Raw genomic sequence first — 21,182 nt, 5'->3', positions numbered from 1 at the left:
GGAGCAAACTTTTAGAGCACTGGTTTTATTTCTAGCTCTGTGGTGGGGGGCAGTTCTCACTTCTGAAAACTGAGCTTGGAGTTTGTTTAGTTTTCTAATGACTCAGATAGCCTCCCAGTTGGGTGCAAAATCTTTCTGCTTGTAGTTAGATTTAGTTTCTGCCACTAGAATTTGGTCCATGTGCCCTCTCGAAGCAGACTTTCCCTATTCCCGTTTTGTGTTTTTTCTGGGGGAGATTTTGGATACCTCCCACCATACTGCCGTCTTTTCTGGAAACCTCTCTGGTGTGTTTTCAGGTAACGAGATCTCGTCTCAGGTATTCACATAGTCGGTGCTTTCTGCTTTTCTCCATCGCCAGGTAGGGCATAGCTGTTGGGCAGTGCCATGCGTCCCTTCTCTTTCGAAGCCTTCTTGGCAGTCTAACTCTCAGTCATCTTACTATGACCAGGCATCGCTTCTTCATGAATTAGTTTTTGTTGGTATCTGTTTTGGAAAGCAGGTGTAATTCTATTCCGGGGTCCTGGTGCCATGCAGTGTTTCTTCTCTTCCTAGTCTCACTTTGGACATTGCTTTGTCACCGTTCACCACCCTTCGTTGGCTCCGTGTGATGGGGGCACTGGAGGAGACAGACTGATGAGGCAGACGTGTGCTTGCCCTCTGTTCCATTTGCACTATCCGATCTTGACCAGGACTGCAGCAGGGGGGAAGGAAGGGTTTCCTGCAGGATGAATATTGAAGCCGATTTGAGAGGAACCCGTAGGCTTTGGCCTAGGGTTAAAGAAAGGGTGACAGTGAGGGCCCTGGGTGGAAAGACGTGAGAGACACCACGTGTCGTGTAAACCACAGGCAGCTCTGAGAGCCGGAGTGGGTGTGGTGGGCGATGGAGAAGCTGCTGGTCAAATGAAGGAAAAGCGAAAAGTGGGCACATTTGACTCGTGTGACCCTAGTAGAAGCCAGAGTCCCGCAGCCAGGTTCTTTATGCTGACCCTCCGAAAAGCACAGCCCAGTGACAGCAACGAGAGGCATGAAGTGGTTTTTACCTTTACTTGCACTTCTTGAAGAATATTAACATCCTCACTTCCCCCCATAATTCCTATTTTTCTCTCACTATGTCTCCTATTTTTTTAATACCTCAAAACTCCCCTTACGTTTCTTTTTTTTCTTGAAGGCATACATTTATTTCAATATTTATCAGAAACAAAGCACCCTTTGACAGCAAGACAAACATGATATAATTATAAACAAAGATTCTAGATTTGCATGAATTTTCAAGATAAAAACACTCAAAAACATGTCTATGCTTCCCCTCAGTCAGTTCAGACCAAACCCGGAGACCTTCCAAATAGAGTTTTCTTAATCTCCAGTATTTCCTTAGTGCCCAGCTCTCGTGTCTCCCCCCATCCTCCCAACCCCATTCACTTCTGTCTCTTTGCTAAGTTTACTTAATATCTCCAAGTCTTTCTCCTCTGGTCCCTTCTTTCATCAATTTCCTGGCTCTGTACCACCCGCAGTCTAGAACAGGCCTGCCTGGAGGGTCTTTCAGAGAGAGCAGAGGAGAAAGTGAGGAGGTCTGAGCACACTCACTAACATCGTGCCATGCACACGGAGCTCGGGCTTTCCTCCAGACGCTGTATGCCGCGGAAGGGCTGTTAGCCAGGGAGAGGCATCGGCAGGGTGGCCTATTAGACTGCTTCCTTGAGTGGGATGTCAGAGAATAAGCAAGTTTGTCACAATGCTTGTGACATAAACATAGCAAATGCTCGGCATTTATTGAATTTATGTATGTCCTATCTTAATATGGGCTGGAAGGGAACTTGTAATTACAGATAACGTGAAACAACTCAGATAAAAACAAATAGAAAGTGGGGGCCAAGGAAAATGTCCGCAGAAGTGAGCGTGGTTACGGTTTCTGGGATTCAGCTGTCACGCCGTGAGACAGCTATCGGCCTGGCAGTTAGAGCCACTGTGGGAGGCAGCCTCAAAAGGAATTTCTTAGGGGTGTTTTTGGGACATTGAGGACCAAAAATGTGTAAAGTCAACTAGAAACTATTATAGAAGGCCCGAATGTCCCGCTTTCTCTGGGGTGTGACTATCAGGACTCAGGGACACGGGCTGGACTCCACGTGGGTAGTCCGCTCTCCAGTGACTGCCCTCTACCTGTTTTTCTTTCACGTTTTTAATAGGTGCATCACCTAGTGTAACGACAAATATTATTTTGGTCGGAAAATAATTTAGGCAGATGTGTTTCATTTATTCTTGACATAGAAAAACAAAACTGAAGGTCAACTAGGAAAATCTGCTTTGCGTACCACACTGTCTGGACACGCTTATGCCACAGAAGGAATTTCCACGGGACTGGTTTGCTGTGTGCATGATCTCACAGTGACCAATGAATGTTGAGAAAATGTGCCAGTGGCAATGATTTAGGGTGTGTTGACTTCTAAAAAAAATTACTTATTTTTAAAATTACATTATGAAGCCAGGACTGGGTGTGGAGTTTAAGGTACTAGACTCCCACACAGCCGACTGTGGTTCAAGTCCTGGAGCCAGTGGCTTGAAACACACCAGGTGCATGTACGTACGTGCCCTAAATCCCAGGAGAATGGAGGAGAAGGGAATGCATCATGACCACCCCCCAGGGGGTGGTGATTTCTCTATCTTTCTATCTTTCTGTCTCCCTAGTGAGCACACATGCCCTGCAGCAGAAATCTCTAAAATTATATTATAGGGTGTGTACAATCCTCAGAGAGAGAGAAGGACAGCATGCCCTGGGGGGATGGCCACACCGCAATCCTTTCTCCTCCATTCTCCTCTTGGAATTTTAGGCATGCTTGGAGTTTCTTAAGCTGCCAGGTCTGGGACTCAAACCGTGCAGTCAGCCATGGGGGATCCAGCCTCCTTAACTACCATGGCATGGGCTAACCTGTTGACCCTTTCCCTCCTGCAGGAGTTCAAGACATGCTCCTCCTGCTTATTAACAGGGCTTAGTAAGGCCCAACATGAAGACGCCTAGCAGACAGGTCTGTGTGAGGATGGGTTAAGCCATGTAGGAAGTACTTACACTTAGCACACAGTGAATATTAATTCCCCTTTCCTTTCCAATAAGGGTCTAGCTACCAGGCATCCGGTGTTGGCGTTGTCATTAAATCCAACTGCTGGCTGAGCACCCAATGGCAAATGCATCTAATATGTTGGGGAATCCTCTCTCCTCCCTTCGTTCCCATCATGTGATTTTCTACTTTCATTCCCTTGTGATTCTAAGACTGAGAAAGAGGAAGAGTTTGACAGCTTGGAAGGGCCTCATGGAAGATGTGATACTTGACAGAAGGCTCGTTAGGTTTAGAAAAGTGGGAGGATAATCGGGTCAAGCAGAGAAACAGGAATGAAAGCTGATATGGCGAAGGGGCCCCCTTGAACAGAGAGGCAGCTCATCCTTGGTAGGTAGGAGACCCTCCACTAAATTACTCACACCGCTTCCTTTTGTACAGATCACTGGGGATTCATGCTCCCAAGTTATAGTGACTGTACAGGGTAGACCGCACAGTGTGTGACTGATGGCAAAACTTAGTCATTCAGAAAATAATGACCTGTTTCATGTTTATTCATTAAGCTTAATTTTTTTTTTGTGGCTATTTTTATATGCCAGTTCTATTCTAGTTCCCTTTTTCACTGCAGCATTGAAATGTGTCCATTTTCTGCAATCTCTAGGCTAACAATCAGTATCAGCTAATCAAAAATGCCTTCAGTTTTTCACATGGAGGGTGTTTCATAAGTTTAAAAAGAAGCATTTTTTTTTTATATATTTAAGAAACTGATTGGTTTTGGCCCTTTCTTGTGCAAAAGGGAATATTTTAAAAATTATTTTATCTGTTTCTTAGAATTGCAAATGAAAAACCTTGATATTTAAATGTAATTCACTCAATGTGAATTCAAGATCATGAGGTGTACGGCCGCAAAGGTATAATTTTTATGAAAAAGTTACATTTTTAGCAGGAATATTTGCATGAAAAGCATCTTATTTTTCTCTGACTGTCATACTTTCCCCGGAAACCAGTAACTTCTTTTCAGCACTTTAAATCAGTATTTTTCTTTTTTGACAGTCTGTTGATAGTAGTGAGAAACTTGAACTTAATACTCCAAGGAACCACGTAGATCTTGAAATTAGTATGTCTTTCTTAGTGGGGAGATCATTTGAATTGGGAATGAAAGTGTTGATTTAGCATAAAAATACTGAAGAAGAACTTGCTATGTAATGACATAAAAAATTCAAAGTGAAAATTATAAGGAAGTTGCAATGGAACAAGATGCCTTGAAGTGCAACTCTCCAAAAAAAAAAAAAAAAATCAGTAAAACTAGAGGTGATTTTGTACTGGTAGAGAAATTACTCTTTGAGAAGCTTTTAACTAGAAAAAACTACTTTTAAAAAAATTTCACTTGTGAAGTTAAAAGATATAATCGTAACAGAAGCTATGTTAAAATGTTAAAAATATTTTAAACCTCTTCAGATGATTCTGATGCCCTGCTAAGGTCGAAAAGTCTTGCTTCCTGTCTTTTTTAAAGAGAAATGGAGAAAGTAACTCCAAAAGGGGTGTGGTCCTGCCACGATGTCCCTCCATCTCTCTAGCCTTCTGGGATTTGGGGCATGCACTCCTGCCTGGCATGTTGTTCAAGCTGCCACCAGGACTCTAACCACAGTGGGCCCTATGGGAGCCAGATCTCTCAACTGCTGGGCTCTAGGGCAGACCCATAATCAGAATCTTAATCTGATGGAAATATTAATGCTATGGTTCAAAGACTGGCACTTAATTGTTCTGGGGTGGGGTCCAGACCGTGGTGAGTTTTAAAGTTCCTGATCTTTCTAAGGTCCTGGCAAGGTTAAAGAACCTGCTCCAAAGTTGATTCTTATTGTTGACAAGGGACCGCCTTCTCTGCTGACTCATCTTGGATTCCTGAACAGAACTGTGCTTTCTTCTTGCTTTTCATCTTGGTTCATGTACCCATTCCATGAAGTTACCTGTCCCATCTCTGCTCATCACTTCCACCTCAATGTTGTCTGGCCATCCACTAAAGTGCTTCAGCGCTATCACTAAGTGCTTAGTGGACATTGGCATTTCCATGTCTTGCCTCCAACTCCCACGTCCTCTGCCCATGGCATTAGTGGTCATCCAGGCTTCTAAACCCACTGTCATCTTCGACTTCGCGTCTTTCAGCTGCCTTTCCCTTTGCAGTCTTGTCTGTCTTTTCTACGGTATAACAGAACTCTTCATCGTCTCTCATCCTGAGCCTGTCGGTTTAGACCAGGCTCTCACCGGATTTCAGGCCTTCTCAGGGCCGGGCCCCATGGCCTCCACTGCATCCTGTCCACACCTGGCGACAAACTTCTCCATGCTTTGCTTTCATTGCATCTGCCACGTTCGGTTGCCTTCTGTTTTATTGTCATATCAAAGATCTGCTTAGTTCGGCCCAAGCCTTTCCATCTGAAATTATTTAATGCCATTTTTTCCTTTTTTTTCCTGACAAGTCTGTCATCCATGCTCCACAGCATGCTTTAATTGATTAATTCAGTTTTTCCCGAAGTCGATGCTTCTTACTGATGACAGTTGAGATGCATTTTTTGGGTGGTATGTGAATGAACTTCAAAAAGTGTGCAGTTATGTATATTTAAATTTAATGTAAAGTAGAAAAAATACACATGTACCTCAAACCATGATTTGACAGATTTTTATTGCTTAGACTGAGGCTAAAGTAAACAATGAAGTTTTTTTTTTTAAGAAATTTTTGCTATAAGGCATGTGTACTCACTGGAGAGACAGAGAGAGATGGAGAGACAGAAAGTGAGAAATCTCCCCCCCCCAGCCGGGTGGGGGATGAATGGCCATGCCACAGTTCCTTCTTTTCTATTCTCCTATTGTGATATGGGGCACATGCCCAGTGTGAGATTCAAGCTGCTGGATCCAGGACTTGAAGCACAGTTAACTACGTGGGAGTCCAGTGCCTTAACCATCACGCTACCTGCTGGTCCCGACACTGAAATTTTAAAGTGCTGCAATGGGGGAGTGGTGAACGGAGGGTTAGGAAGACTGTTTTTTTTTTTTTAAAGTATGAGTTTATTTATTATTATTATTATTATTATTACCATTATTTAATTACCAGAGGGTGTGTATGCTTGCCAGAGAGAGAGAAATTATCCCCCTACAGAGTGTGGTCACAGACCAATTCCTTTTTTCCACTTGTTCTTCCTGTCAAGATTTCGAGCATACACACAGGTCCCGCATGTTTTTTCAGTCATTGGGGCTGGTATTTAAATAGTGGTTAGTCATGTGGGATCCAGCTCCCAATGCATAATGCTTAACCACTGGACTATGAGGCTGGCCTTCAGGAGAAAACTTTTAATAGGCATGTGAATACATGTAAATAAAGAGAATAATTAATTTATGAGCTGATATACCACAGCAGAGTAAAAAATGTGGATAATTCAATACATACTTCCAAAAAAATAGAACTATCGTTGAATGTGCACAGCATAATGCAGTGTTCAGAGTTGAAGATGAATATCTGTATGTCCGTGATTTGACTGTTACACTGTATGCATACACTGTATGCAGTGTACCCCACTACAATGTACATCAATTACATGTGAACTAGAAATCATAATAAGTAAAATGAAAAGAAATGATAAAATGATAGTCAATGTTCATCCCCTGAATTGAAAAATTGTCATTTTTTTCTTTTTGAATTATTATTTAAATGGAAGAATAATTACAATTTTAGCTCATAAGAAAAATCTCTATATTTTATTTATACATTCACTTGTCCTGTATGCTAGATATGAGCCATTTTGCCCATTTTTTATACAGTGTTAACAGTATAAACTTGGCCCAGATTTAAAAGTTAACTTAAAATATATTAAAAATGATTCTTGTTTTTTATCAATAAAAATATCAGTACTGATATACCCTAGTTATTTTTAGCATTAGAATAATGTTCATTTATAGCTTTCAAGCAATTAATTAAAGAAAATCAAGTATATCTAAGCATTTATAATTCCTCATTGAATTGATGATTTGTTGATGACACTAACTATTAGTGAAATTAACACACACAGTGTGACACAGACTAAAACTTTTCATTTTAGAGTAAAGTTTCTGTTCAAAAATTTATTTGCTGACCTATGAAGGGCTTTTTGCCTCATGGGTAGAATATTTTCATATTAGCAAATGAGTAAAATAAGTTCTTTTTAAAATAATTATTTATTTAATTTTATTTATTCATTCAATCATTTTCATTTGACCAGAGAGAGACAGACACACAGAGAGAAGGAAAGAGAAAAAGCAGCCACCAGATCTGGGACTTGAACTGTGGTAGGCCATGCGGGCATGCCCAGCACCTTAACCACCATGCCACCTGCTGGCCCTAAAATAAGTTCTTTATCTTAAATTAAAAGATGGTATTGGGAAAGTTGGGTATCAACATGCAGATGAATCAAGTTAGACTTTTATCTCACACCACCTATAACAACCAATTGAAAATAAATGAAAGAACTAAATGTAAGGCCTGGAACTCTAACACTGTTAGAGGAAAATACGTGGACAAAGTCCCATATTATTGGTCTGGGCATTGAATTTTTGAAGATGATCTCAAAAGTACAGGCAACAAACGCACAAATTAGACAAAAGGATTAAGTCAAATTAAAAATCTTCTGCAAAGCTAAGGAAACCATAGGGTTAAGAGACAACCTATAGAAAGAGAGAAAATATTTGCAATCCATATATGTGATACAGAATCAATATCCAAAATGTGTAAGGAACTGAATAGCATAGACAACCTAATTTAAAAAATGGGCAAAGAGGGTCAGCAGGTGGCATGGTGGTTGGAGGTGCTGGATTCCCACATGGCCAAATGCAGTTTGAGTCCCAGACCTGACAGCTTGCGTTCCCACTTTCCCTTTCTCTCTTTCTCTGTCTCTGGTCAAATTTGAAAAATAATAATAACAAATGAAAATGAATAAATAATTCTTTTTTAAAAAATGGGCAAAGGGGACCAGCAGTTGGTGTAATGGATATGTCACTGGACTGCCACGTAGTCGACTGTGGTTTGAGTCCTGGTGGTTAAACTTACACCGGGCGTGTGTGTGTGTGTGTGCCCAAGATCCTGAGAGTAGAATGGAGGACAAGGGATTGAGGCGTGGCCATCTCCCCTGGGGGGGCTGATTTCTCATTTTCTGTCTCTCTGTGTCTCTCTGTCTTTCTGGAGAGTGCATGCGCCCTATAGCAAAAACCTCTAAAATAAAATAAAATAAAATAAAAAATGAGCAAAGAACCTGAATAGACAGTTCTTAATACATATGAATGGCAACAGCTATGTAGGAAAATGATCAACATCACTAGTCATCACAGAAATGCACATTAAAATTATGATGAGGTATCATTCATGACTATGAGAATGATTATTATCAAAAAGACAAGTGTTGGTGAGAATGTAGAGAAAAGGGAACACTTGAATACTCCTGTTAAGAATTTTTTTCCTTAAAAAATTAAAAATAAAACTACTACATGTTTCAGCGATACCTGGGAACATATATAAAAAAAATGACGTTAGAATGTTGAAGAAATATCTTCATTCCATATTTATCATTTTATTTATAATAGTCAAGATATGAAATTAAGTGTCCATCTGTTAGGCTGGAGGCCTGGGCAGCTTGGATGTGGGGGTTGGACGCCACGCCCTAGTCGGCTGATACAACCGGGGACTAGCCTGTCGTCAGGCCTGCGCTGCACTCAGATCTAACCCGGATGCAGCACATCGTGCTCGACTCTGCACATGTCACCAGACCTTATGTGGCACATTAGTCTGCTCTCCTTCTAAGACACTTCCTCTCCCAGTATCCTTATAAAAATCGCTAAACTCCACCTCAGCACACAACTTCTCTGGCCCATTGCCCTCCCTCTTTCTCCCTTTCTGTAGGACCAGGGAACCTCACCCTGGAGCACTCCCAATAAAGGCTCTACATTTCTATTTTCTCACATGGTCAGCCCTTTCCTTACACCATCAGCCGGTGAATAGGTAAAGAAAATGTGGTATCTGTACACTATGGAATACTACTCAGTCTAAAAAAAAAGAAATGCTGTCATTTGAAACAACATGGATGGAATTAGAGAATGTTAAGTGAATTAGCAGGGCACAAAAAGACACACACCCTATAATCCACTTATATGCAGAATCTGGAAATGTCGAACTCATAGAAACAGAGTCGGAAGATGGTTGCCAGGTTAACCATGGTGATTCTGGTTAATGACAATGTATTCTTGAAAATTGCTAAGTGGGCGGATTTTACATATTCTCACTCTAAACAGTGGTTAAATATATACTACTATAAGTGAATTCAATCATTGGTTATCTAACTGGTGTCTGGAGAGTTGGAGAACTGATTGTTGATGGGGAAAACCCCCCACATTTGGTGTTAGAAGTGCATGTAGAAATGGATCATAGTATTGGGAACTGGCAGTTAGCATAATGGCTATGTCGCTGGATTCCCACGTAGTCGACTGCGGTTGGCGTCCCGGACCCGGTCGCTCAAAACTCATGCCGGGCGTGTGTGTGTGCGTGCCCAAGATCCCAAGAGGAGAATGGAGGAGAAGGGATTGTGGCGTGACCATCCCCCCTGGGGAGTGATTTCTCGCTTTCTGTCTCTATGTCTCTCTCTGTCTGTCTGGCAAGCGCACGCGCCCTATAGTGAAAACCTCTTAAAAAAAAAAAGAAATGGATCATAGTATCAAGCATACTAATTTCCTCTAAGAATCATTTCCTCAAAGATTTTGCAAATTAAAATATTTTCCCTATTATTTTTCTCATTTAGAACTATCAACTGATATACATATATTCATTTTCCCTTAAATATAGGTTAGTATCAAATCAACTCTTTGTTTTCTAACCCTTTCTTAAAAAGTCATTTTCTCACCAAAAGGTAGCTGGTGGCTCATTTCTGAGACATACTTTTAAAAAATAATGCTTGGCTTCAAAACACTCTGTTTACATATATTACATACTGCATTTATATAATAAACACCACTTACTGAGTGTTAGGTGCTAGTCGCTGGGTTTTAATTCTCATGTCTGAGTTAAGTGGCGTTATCCTCATTTCACAACTGTAGGGCTAATGGTTGGAGTGGTTAACTGACCATCCCAGGATATTAGCGAGTGACAGAGCTGCTCTGGACGCTGGAGGTATATCTTGAAGGAAGAGGCAAAGGTGATAAGGCAGGAGCCGGGGTCTGAATGTGTCCTCCAAAATTCATATGGAAATTGAATCACCATGCAAAGCCTTCATCAGATGAGACATTATAATAAATAGATAAAAGAGTTGCTAAGCAGCTGCCTCCTCCTCGTTTGCCCTTTTGCTATGTGAGGACACACACGATGGCTCTCACAGACACTGAACGCCAGCTCCTGGATCCTGGATCCCCACTCTCCAGAAAAGTTCTCTCTCTCTTCTTTTTTTCCTTTTCTTTTTAATGAGAGGTTTTTGCTATAGGGCACATGCACTCTCTGAAGAGATAGAGACATAGAGACAGTGAGAAATCATCTTATGGGGGGATGGCCACACAGCAATCCCTTCTCCTCCATTCTACTCCTGGTATTCCGGGGACACACACACACGTGCCTGGTGTGAGTTTCAAGCTGCCAAGTCCAGGACTCGAACTGTGGCCAATTACGTGGGAGTCCAGTGATGTAACTGTTACACCATCTGCTGGTTTCACAAAGTTCTCTTATTTTTGAATACCCAGTCTCAAGTATTTTGCCATAGCACTACAATAGATTAAGACAACAGGTGAGCAGAAGTTAATGCAAGAGGTGAGAAGAACTGGCTTACTCAATCTGAGCCATATTGAATGGGGAACATGTTCCTTCTCTTCCACTTACTGAATATTTCGGTTTATAGTTCTTTCGTACAGTTGCAAAAGAAAGAAAAATGGTGAGGTTTATTTTAATTAGAAAGATTCAGAGAAAAAAATGCTTTTAGGAGGCAGAATTATCCCCATATCCCTAACAACCCAGAAAACGCCCACCTAGGAGTTTTCTGAAGAAAGATTTATCAGAATTGCTGTAGATGGACAGACGAGACTCTCCCAAATGCTTCGTTCCCAAAAGTGTTCAAATAGACACTGGGCCGGCTGTCAATGATGTTACAGAAATGGCACATAAGATGTGGAAAACTAGAGCTTAGATTGTATGAAAATAAGAATGGGGGGGTTTGAAGAATCGTAGTCAAGAAAAGTGGTATCTATATTTATGCCCATACAATCTTGCTGTGCTGTACACAGGACAGAATTTCTCCAGCTTGTGCCATGCTTTGTGAAGCAGAGAATGAACAGCTGCCCGGGCTGGGACAACTGGCGGATGGTTTCTTGGGAGAATGCAATTAGATAGTAGAGTACAAGACAGACGGCCAGTCAGAATTACTAAATCTCTCTTCTGCTCCCCATCCCATTTGGGTCTCCTTATTAATTATTTGAGGGTTCAGGCTAGGAAGGACTTTCAGTTGTGCATTGTTCTGGAAACTATCGGCCATACTTTTAGTAAAAAGTTAGCTGTGAAACAGTTTTTATTCTGTTGCAGACTTTTAGTACATATTAATCATAACATAATAGTAATACAAGATTTAGAGTTCTTTTAAATATTTTAATGTCCCCAAACACTTTTTGAGACTAAACCTTTTAATGTCCTCTTCTTAAAATTTTTCTTTCTTTTTTTGAAAATTTTTCAGAGTGTGTGTAATTGTCAGAGAGACAGAGAGAGGAAGAGGGGGAGGGAGGAAGCACCCCCAGTGGAACATGGTCACACTGTGGTCCCTTCTCTACTTCTTCATTCCTGTTGGGATTTGGGGCATGCATGTCTATGTGCTCTGTGTGTTTTAAGCCATCAGGGGCTGGGCTTCAAAATGTGGTGGGCCAGGACCAGCAGATGGCATAATGGTTATGCTGCTGGACTCCCACATGGCCAACTGTGGTTTGAGTCCTGGACCTGGCAGCTTGAAATTCATGCCATGCATGAGTGCTTCCGTGCCCAAAATTCTGAGAGGAGAATGGAGGAGAGGGGATTGTGGCATGGCCATCTCTCCTGGGTGGTGATTTCTCGCTTTCTGTCTCTTTCTGTCTCTCCAGTGAGTGTACATGCCCTATAGCAAAAATCTCTATTTAAAAGAAAAAATGTGGTGGGCATATGGGAGTTAGCTTCTGTAACCACTAGGCAACCAGGCTAGTCTTGGTCTCTTTCTAAAATCAGAAAAAAGTCAGGTGCAAACAGAAGGACTTTTGTATTCTTTCTGTAAACTCACATAACTGTATTTCACTGGCTCCCTGTGGAATGGCACCAGCCTCTTGGCACATTTGAGCGAGATTAAAGAAGGAGGGTACAGAGACATCCATGAGGTCCTGAGAGTTCACTGTCACATGTGTACCTGCTGACGACCAGGACCGCAAACTACAGGAAAGTGACTCTCCAAACTACATGTCTTTGCTTATTTTTTGAGGGTTAAGCAAGTGTTTCTTTTGAAATTCTGAAGCATTTCTTCAGTTCAATTTTTATATTCAGTTTCTGATTAGATTTGGAGGATGTCCGAATAATGAGGAAGGCAGTTGTCAGAGGGGTCAGAAGCTCTTTGAAGGAACTGGGTGGAAATGATGTTACCCCCTTTGACTTAAAATTGAAAAGTAAGTGTTAACGTGGCCTCCAAACACTGGCGGCAGGTGTGCTCAGGGAACTAAAGGAGAAAGGAAGAGAGACTGGGTGGCTGAGGGCTGGTTCTCTGCCTTGGCAGACAAGCTTGAGTGTGCGAAGGGAGAAGGGCGGCAGGAGAGAGGTCTTGGGAGGGAACACGAATCCTGCTGGTGGTGGTTGAGACCCTGCTGTGATATACCCTCTGCCTTTCTAATTCCAGGCCGTGGGAGGTGATGTTTTGGTGTCTGCAACTGAGAATCGAGTCTGAGTTTCTGAGTACGTGGATACGTTTTCCTGCTCTCGTAACCAGTGAATATTGATCTCAGCAGCAGAGACACAGACACTACTCAGTCGGGAAGAGCTTGCTAGCGTGGGAGAATGTGGTGGAACGTGGAAGACAGATCCCTCGGGTTAAGGGGAAGACATAGTCTAAGATAGGCACAGCTGATGTGTGACAACGTAGACAAGGCCTCACCTTTACCACGTGGTAGGGCTGGGATTCATACCCAGTTCTGAGATGTTAGCCGTAGCCCAAAAGGTCTATTGCCTTTTACTGTGGAGCTCAAGAAAAGCTATTTAATAAGTCATTCAGCAAGCACCTAAGGACTTTTAATATGCTGGAAAACACGAATAATGTGAAGAGCAAATCACTGCCCCATTCCCATCCAGAACTTATTTTGAGAGCAAAATTAGTAAAAGCTAGAAGGCAGGAGAGAGAAGAGCTGGCAGGGACCCGTTCAGAGATGACGTGGGCTGGGGAGAGACAGCTTCGCCTAGGTGCAGCTGGGTTTGCGTGGCGACTCACATGCCACCCTCGCTCACAGGAGCATCTGGTCCAGGTGGGTGACACACACTGAGGAGGGGAAGAAGCCGTGTTAAGGGTTGGTTGGTTCCATCCGGGACTCATCCCTTCGGAAGTGACCTGTGTTCCTCTCTGTGATCTCATTGCCAATTTTGGTTATTTTATTTTACTTTTTTCTCAATAGCCTGTCTTAGTTCATGCAAGCTGCTATAACAAATGCCGCAAGCAGTGTGGCCTATAAACCAGACAAATTGATTTGCCACAGTTGTGGAGGCAGGAAGTCCAAGATCAAAACATTGGCGTTCCATGAGGGCCCACTTCCAGGTTGAGAGATGGCACTTCTCGCGGCATGCTCTCAAGGTGGAAGGCTGTGGAGCTCTGTTTTCATTTTTAGAAATTATGATTTCTGGTTTACACATATTCAATGCACATCTTTACAAGGTGCAATACTTTTTAAAAAAAAATTTTAATTTGCTAGAGAGCACATGCACTTGACTGAGAGAGAGTGAGGGGAAGTGAGAAGAAGCCCCCAGGAGAAGTGGCCCGCTGCAATCTCTTCTTCATTCTCCTCTTGGAATTTTGGGCACGCACATGCATCTGACATGTGTGGATGGGTCCAGGACTTGAGCCGTGCATTAGCTATGAGACCCAGGGCTTGAACTAAAATGCTGCCGGCTGCTCCTTCTTTTACAGGGCACTAATTCCATTCATAAGGACTTCGTTCTTAGGACCTAATCACCTCCCAGGCCCACCCCCTAATATCATCACCTTGGGGGTTAGAATTTCAACACATTTTCAGAGCACAGCAGTGTCCTCAAGCTTGGGATGCACATACTGCGGCAGTACTTAGGCAGGTAAATGCTTCATTCCTCCTGGCATTTGCTGTGGGTAATAAACCACAGCCCCTGGAATTCGTCCTCCCGAAGCATCACGGCCCCGCAGGTGTTTCAGAACTCACGATCCCGTTCAGCAGAGACGCCAAGTGAATGCATGTGACTGGCAGTCACTCAGCCAGGTTACATACTTGCATCGGGAATAAGCCCATTTAAAAAAATTATGACCAAAATATAGTTGGATCTTTCTTCAAAAATTTCTACCTTTTTTTCTTTTGTACATTCACAATGAAAGATTTCCAGTTTTAATTTTCAGCGCTCTGGATGTGTGGCCAATGTCCAGTGGAGCCCAAAAGAGTAAATTTTATTGTTGCTGTTTATTGTCAAGGCACGCTTCATGAAACAGTCCCTGTCTTGTTACTGAAACAACAGTGTGATGCCTCATGACAGACGGTTTTCGTCGGTACCCATCATTGGGTTGTTTTCCACCTAAGATGTGGCGCTAGTGTGGTGCGTGTTGTCTGTGCTGGGACGGGGAATCTGTTTGTTTGTTTGTTTTTGAGCGAGATTTTTGCTGTAGATTCTGAGGGCTCAACAATGAAGTGAAATTCTTGCAGAATGAAGGTGTGTGGCTCCACCCACTGTTACCAGGAAGTAAACTTTGGACGCAGTGACACTTAGGTTGGATGAGTTTTTTTTTCTTTAGTATAACCACACACCGCACAGGTGTTACACGTTTTATGTTTTTATATTTTTTATTTTTGGTCCTTTTGCCAATGCTGTGTTAAAGTTTGAAGAGGTGGAGATTATGACTCCTACCCCATAAATTCTGAGTCTGGAATTAGTTGCGAAATTGTCAGTTAAGATTAGGATCACATGATCTGCTAGTAGGGCTGGGTTGATGTTTCTAGGGATGGAAAATTGGGTTTTTATGACTATTTTCCCTGAGTGTACGCTTTGGGATGATCTATCAGGATAATATACAGAAGTCGGACTCAGAATTTCTGCTTCTCCCTGCTAAACCCTGGTAGTTGAGACAGAGGGAGAAGGTGGTCCAGGAAGGAACTCCGAGTCCTGCCCCTGAGTGTTCACCACCTGAGACTTGGGGACTGGAGGAGAAGGGTGGCCATGAGGGGAGCAGGGTCAAGCCTGCATAGACACCTGGGGCTGGGGGGCTGGGGGCTGGCAAGCCCTGGGTCTGAACACAATGCTTTGTCAAGGCTTTGGCCAGCCTACCTTTCTTAGAGGTCCCCAAAATACGCTGCACCCAGGCATGAACTGCTCTCTGCCGCCCTAATGAAAGCTCTCCATTCTCTGCATGTCTGAAAGAGTATTGAAGGGGAGCCGGTTACGCAGCTCCTTGTTTCACTCCGCTCGGTTGTCTGTGCGTCTGCCTGGTTCGGAGCATGCAGAGGGTGCACGGGGAACTGGAGGGTGTGATTCTAGCTCTTCTTGGAAGCACGAAACTACAACGTTGGCAGTTTTCTTGAGCAGACTCTATCTTTCCACTGGCACTGGCAAACATTTATTAGAAATACACATTTTCTTATTAGCACTAAAGCTGAATATACAGAAGGCAAAACTGATCCCTGTAAGCAGCTGTACATCCATTAGCCAGAAACCGTTCTCACCCGACTCCTGATCTTGATCGAGGTCAAACATGGGAATTCTTATCTAAAAGTCCCTTGTATGTGTCCTGGGGAGGGTGAGTTCATCTAAGGTCTACTGATGGGTGTGGGGGTTACTCAGAGGTCTGGGATCACACAGAGGTCTATTTCTCTGGGTGAACTGACCCAATCTACTGCTGATCACCTCTGTCCTGGTTTCTTCTTTACCAAATCTTGGGGCTATAATATCTCACTTCATTATATTAGATTAGCTTACTTTTTTTTTTTTTGAGAGGTTTTTGCTATAGAGCGTGTGCGCTCACCAGACAGAGAGAGACATAGAGACAGAAAGCGAGAAATCACCCCCCAGGTGGGATGGTCAAGCCGCAATCCCTTCTCTTCCATTCTCCTCTCGGGTTCTTGGGCACACACGCACACGCGCCCGGCGTAAGTTTTAAGCCACCAGGTCCGGGATGCAAACCACGGTCGACTACGTGGGAGTCCAGCGACATAGCCATTACGCTAACTGCTGGTTCCCTAGATTAGCTTACTTAAATAGAGCACAAATCCCGGGAGTGAGTTTGTTTTTATTAAATTAATTTATTTGATCTCAAATGTTCTTTTTAAATATATAGTCACTGCATATAATTACATTATAATATTCATCTGAAATGAATTTTCCAGGATAAATACACTGTGTATTAGTCCAAAGATATTATCATACATGTTATCAACAGATCATTTTCCTTTTTTTTTATTTCGAGAGAGTTTTTTTTTACTATAGGGTGCATGAACTCACCAGAGACAGAGAGAAATAAAGCAAGAAATTACCCCTCGGGGGGATGGTCATGCTGCAATCTCATCTTCATTCTCCTCTTGTGATCTTGGGCACACATGCACATGTGCCTGGCGTGCATTTTAAGCCACTGGGTCCAGGACTCAAACGATGGTCGCCTATGTGGGAATTCAGCAATGTTTTGCGTCTTTCTTTTTCCCCTTGAATCCCTTCCTCTCATCTGAGTGTGTTGATGGTGGGTGTAGAAATGCTGGCATTTTAATGTCCAGGTGACCTCAATGTGGGTAAAGGACAGCTCTTACCCCCCCAAACATCCCAGTGCCTGTCTGTGCGAAAGCACTTTGCGTGTGGTCTGCTTGACTTCTTCCTTCCTCTATAGACATTACAATCGACGGACTAGATTTGTGTTAGTGTTGGGCAAGAACACGGAGAGATATTTCTGGCCAGATAACTAGGGAGACAACGGAATAGACAAGGGTGTAGAAATTTAGAGGCTAGATGGGCTAGCCTGTGGCCGGATGGATAAAGTAGCTGGATTCCATACGGCTTTCCCTGCAGTTCAAGACCTAGGCCTAGCAGTTTGAAAAATATGCTTGGATGCATGTGTGTGAGTCCAAAATCCTTAAGGGAGGGAGAAATGGAAGAGAAAGGATTGGGGTGTGACTGTTCCGTGTGTTTGTGTGTGTGTGTGTGTGTGTGTGTGTGTGTATGTTGCAGGGTATTTTTGTCTCAAAACGAAGGAGAAAGGATTGCGACATTGACCATGCCCCATGGGAGGTGCTTTCTCCTGGCCCTCTCTGTCTCTCTCTGTCAAGCACATGCATTTTGTAGAAAGAAAATAAAAAGGCAATCTAAAAGTTAGAAATGAGAAATCTGGGCAAAATTTAAAATCCAGCTAGAATCTGTGGTAGCAAACCTGAGTAGACCGTCAACTGAAGCACTGAAGTCTACGACTGCTGGTTTTTGAGAACACGGTGCACCACTGCAAGTAGGTTTGTAGCCCACTGCTGACTGTAGAAAATCACACAGCACTATTCTGGGTGCAGCAGAGGCTGGAAAGCCATGGGGCCTGTGGAGAGGGGCAGGGAACACAGTAGTGCCCCGCTGTCTGTGCTCTCTGGAGCAGCTTGCTTGCCCTGGAAGCCTGCTTGTCATTTTATCTTGGGCTGATCGTTTAAGCTCTCTGTGCCTTGGCGCCACTGCCCCAGAATGAGGTAAACATGGTTCTCGCTGTGGTGTTGGCTGGGGCATGGTAAAGCCAGTGCAGTGCCAGAGAACGTAAGTGAGGCTTGGGAGAGTTTATGACGGTGTGCTCCTAGGGCCCAGAGAGGGAAGCACCGCATGCTGTGTGGCCGCAGGGGAAAGCACTGATGTGCCCAGAAGCAGAAGATGAGAACAGACGGAGAATCTAGACGACAGCCTTCCCTGGGGTTACGTGGGCATGGCAAGGCATGGCAGAGAAAATAGTTTAGCATTGGCCAGCTTGATAATTTCAGTGGGCTTTAGGCTCTAGTTGCTGGGGAACTGGGGTGATTTAGGGCAGGGGAAATGCTGGTTCGGGTTGTGAGAGAGAGAAAAACAGGTTGAAGAGAGGCATGGGGTCGGCTGGCTGGGACGGGAGGCCCTCTTAGCCATATTCTTTGCTCTCTCCAGAACTGGTGAGTCCTAGAAAGGGTAGTCTTTCCCCAGGTCTGTAAGGCCCCCAAATGCCAGAGCATTACTAATACAGCAAATGGGCCAGCAGGTGATGTGGAGGTTAAGGCACTGGATCCCACATGGTTGACTGTGTGGCTTGAGTCCTGGACCCTGCAGCTTGAAAATCATGCCAGGTGCATATGCGTGCATGCTCCAAATCCTGAAGAGATTGGAGGAGAAGGGATTGTGGCATGGCTGTCCCCTAGAAGGCGATTCCCCCACCCCCCCCACCCCCACCTCGGGTGAGTGTACACACCTTATGGGGAAAAAATTACAGTAAATAAGAACATGTAGCTAATATAATTGGGCCTGTGATGAATGGATGTCAGACAGACACTTACAGAATCTAGGAAAACACAGAACTCCTACCTTATTACAGGTTTAGTGATTTAATAGATACATAGCCCAACGACCCCAACCAGTTCCTTGTCCCCTAGTCTGTGTGGGAGTCCGAGGCCAGAAGGGGAGCACAGCTGTATTTGCCATGAACACAGGGCCAAAACAGCTAAGGCTTTGTAGAGCACGCAGGAGTGCTTGGAAAGCCACTGGAACCTTTCGAAGAACTGGTCCATGGTGAGTGGTGTGTTGGGATCATACAAAATAATCAGGTGAAAACAATTTATATGTTTACATAATTTTCAAGTAACTAATTTTATAAAACTTCAAAACATTTATGAAAAAATGAAACTAAAGCATAAATAATTTTGGTACAGAAAATTGGAATTCATGCATAGTTTTTTCCATAATACACCTTTTCCATCTTGAATACCCCCTCTAAGAGTTTTTCAGAATGTCAAATGCACTAAAACTCATGTACAGAGTTTGAAATGTTTTAACTGGTTTGGTTGACATTCTGTTGATATCCGGCTTGAAAAACAGGGCGCATGCAGAAATATACTAAGAGAGGCTTATTTCATAATGCATAGAGATCAGAAGTTCCTTTAACACGGAGACAGCCACACTGCCCTGAGGGTCAGGTAAACCTCCAAGAAGCCATGACTGTGGCACTCTGGGACAATTTTTCCATCTGCCGCTGTGTCTGTGAACTTGAGTTAAGCAGTGGGGACGCTGGACCTGGAGGGCTTCCTCTCTGAGAGGAGGATGGCGGTGAGGCCACAGGCTGGTGTGCAGTGCAGTGAGATGCTAACATACACTGGAAGGGTGTTTCCAGGGGCAGCTGGTGGTCACTGTCGTCTCTTTTGTTGGCAGTCACAACAGCTCCCCACAGACATTCCCTGATGTCCTATAAAGTCTATTAGGAAGGCAGATAATTTTAGGTAGATAATTCTCGCCTGCCACCAGTGAGACGTGGCTCTTAGGTTCTTCCCTTGTGTGTGTAGAAGGATGAGTCCATTCAGGCTTATGTTATCTGACTTCACTCCCCTCAGCCTTAGCGTGGTCATCATTAAAATGAAGATAGTAATAGCACCTGCCTAGTGGTAGCATGGTAATTAAATGGAATGACAGAAGTAGGCACTTGGCTCCGCACCTGCCATGTAATAGCTGCTCAGTAAAGGGTGCCATTTTTAGTCTCACTCTATGGACACACGAAGGATTTTTGACCTATACATTTGGGACTCAGATGTAAGCTAATCTGTAACTCCTTAGCAAAATTAGACAGAATGAATGTGGCTAATGTTATTAAATGATTATTGATCAAAAGAACACTATAAAAGACCAAATGAATCTTCTAGACATTTACCTGAGAAAATACAGCACTAAAAACAACTGACTGACTTTTTGTAATTTTTGAAACCAACTATCTTATGTTTTATGATTAACAATAAATGTTGATTGGTAAATTGGCAGCTTACAGTCAGGTTAAGAAAATATTGTTTGGAGTTCAATCCCTAGCCCTGTAGCCAGCAAGGCACGCTGAGGCAGGGCCCCAGCCCCAGCCCAGCCTAGCCAGCTCCAGCTAGCTCTCCCCAGCCCATAGCACTCTCCTTCAGAAAGGTAGGTGGTGTTTTGTTTGTTTGTTTGTTTGTTTTTTCCCTCTTCTTTCTTTCCTTGATTTCCCACTCCTCCTTGTCCCACAGACTGGCCTCCAATCCTTAGCAGAGCCCCAGTTCCACCTCCAGCCCTGTGGCGAAATCACATGCCATGTGACTTTTTCTTTATTTTCCTTTATACTTTCTTCCCTCTTATCCTCATTCTCTGCCCTTCCAGAGGGATTAGAGAGGTCTAGAATCCCAGTTCTGAAATGCCTAGTATTGTAAGGCTCCCTGGGATCTTTTCTCTTACTGAACTACTTGTGATAAAGGAGATATTTCTCTTCAGACACCTGAAAAGAATACTCCTCCCAAGATCACATTGCTAGACCCAACAGAAGAGAGACTTAGGCACACACATCAGTTTACAGCAAAAGGGAAGCACACTTGCTCCTAGTCGAGGAAACATTCTCCTAAAAGGTATTCGAATGGCTAGAAGTAGAAGAGCCTCAGGTATGAATAAATCAAAAAATGTGTCTCCATCAAAAGAACACAGTAACTCCCCTCCATTTCTCAAAACAACAGAGGAAGTTACTAAAATGTCAGAGAAAGAATTTAGAACATTCATGGTGACAAAATTCTATGAGTTCAAACAGAAAAGAGACAATGAATTACAGGAGATTAGGAAGTCCTTCCATGATATGAAAGAAGAAATGGACACTCTAAGAAAGAATCAGATGGAACTATTAGAGATGAAGTCTGTAATACAGGAAATCGAAAACTCTCTTGAAAGTATGAAAA

General features: G+C 43.2%; 1 long non-coding RNA gene across 2 annotated transcripts in view; it reads right to left on the bottom strand.

Moving 5' to 3' along the window:
- Positions 1 to 18,693: 18,693 nt before the first annotated feature.
- The window catches only part of LOC102474524 (uncharacterized), a 36,290-nt gene continuing 33,801 nt past the window's right edge, over positions 18,694 to 21,182 (bottom strand). For both annotated transcript variants that reach the window (XR_003549809.1, XR_003549807.1), the window contains exon 6: positions 18,694 to 19,702. This is a non-coding gene — a long non-coding RNA (uncharacterized LOC102474524). The remainder of the gene's footprint in view (positions 19,703 to 21,182) is intronic.

Source organism: Tupaia chinensis, unplaced genomic scaffold (assembly GCF_000334495.1).
Source record: "Tupaia chinensis unplaced genomic scaffold, TupChi_1.0 Scaffold000315_1, whole genome shotgun sequence".
NCBI classification, from domain to species: Eukaryota; Metazoa; Chordata; class Mammalia; order Scandentia; family Tupaiidae; genus Tupaia; species Tupaia belangeri.
The sequence above is the reverse complement of the archived record's forward strand: the minus strand, read 5'-3'. Positions and strand labels throughout refer to the sequence as shown.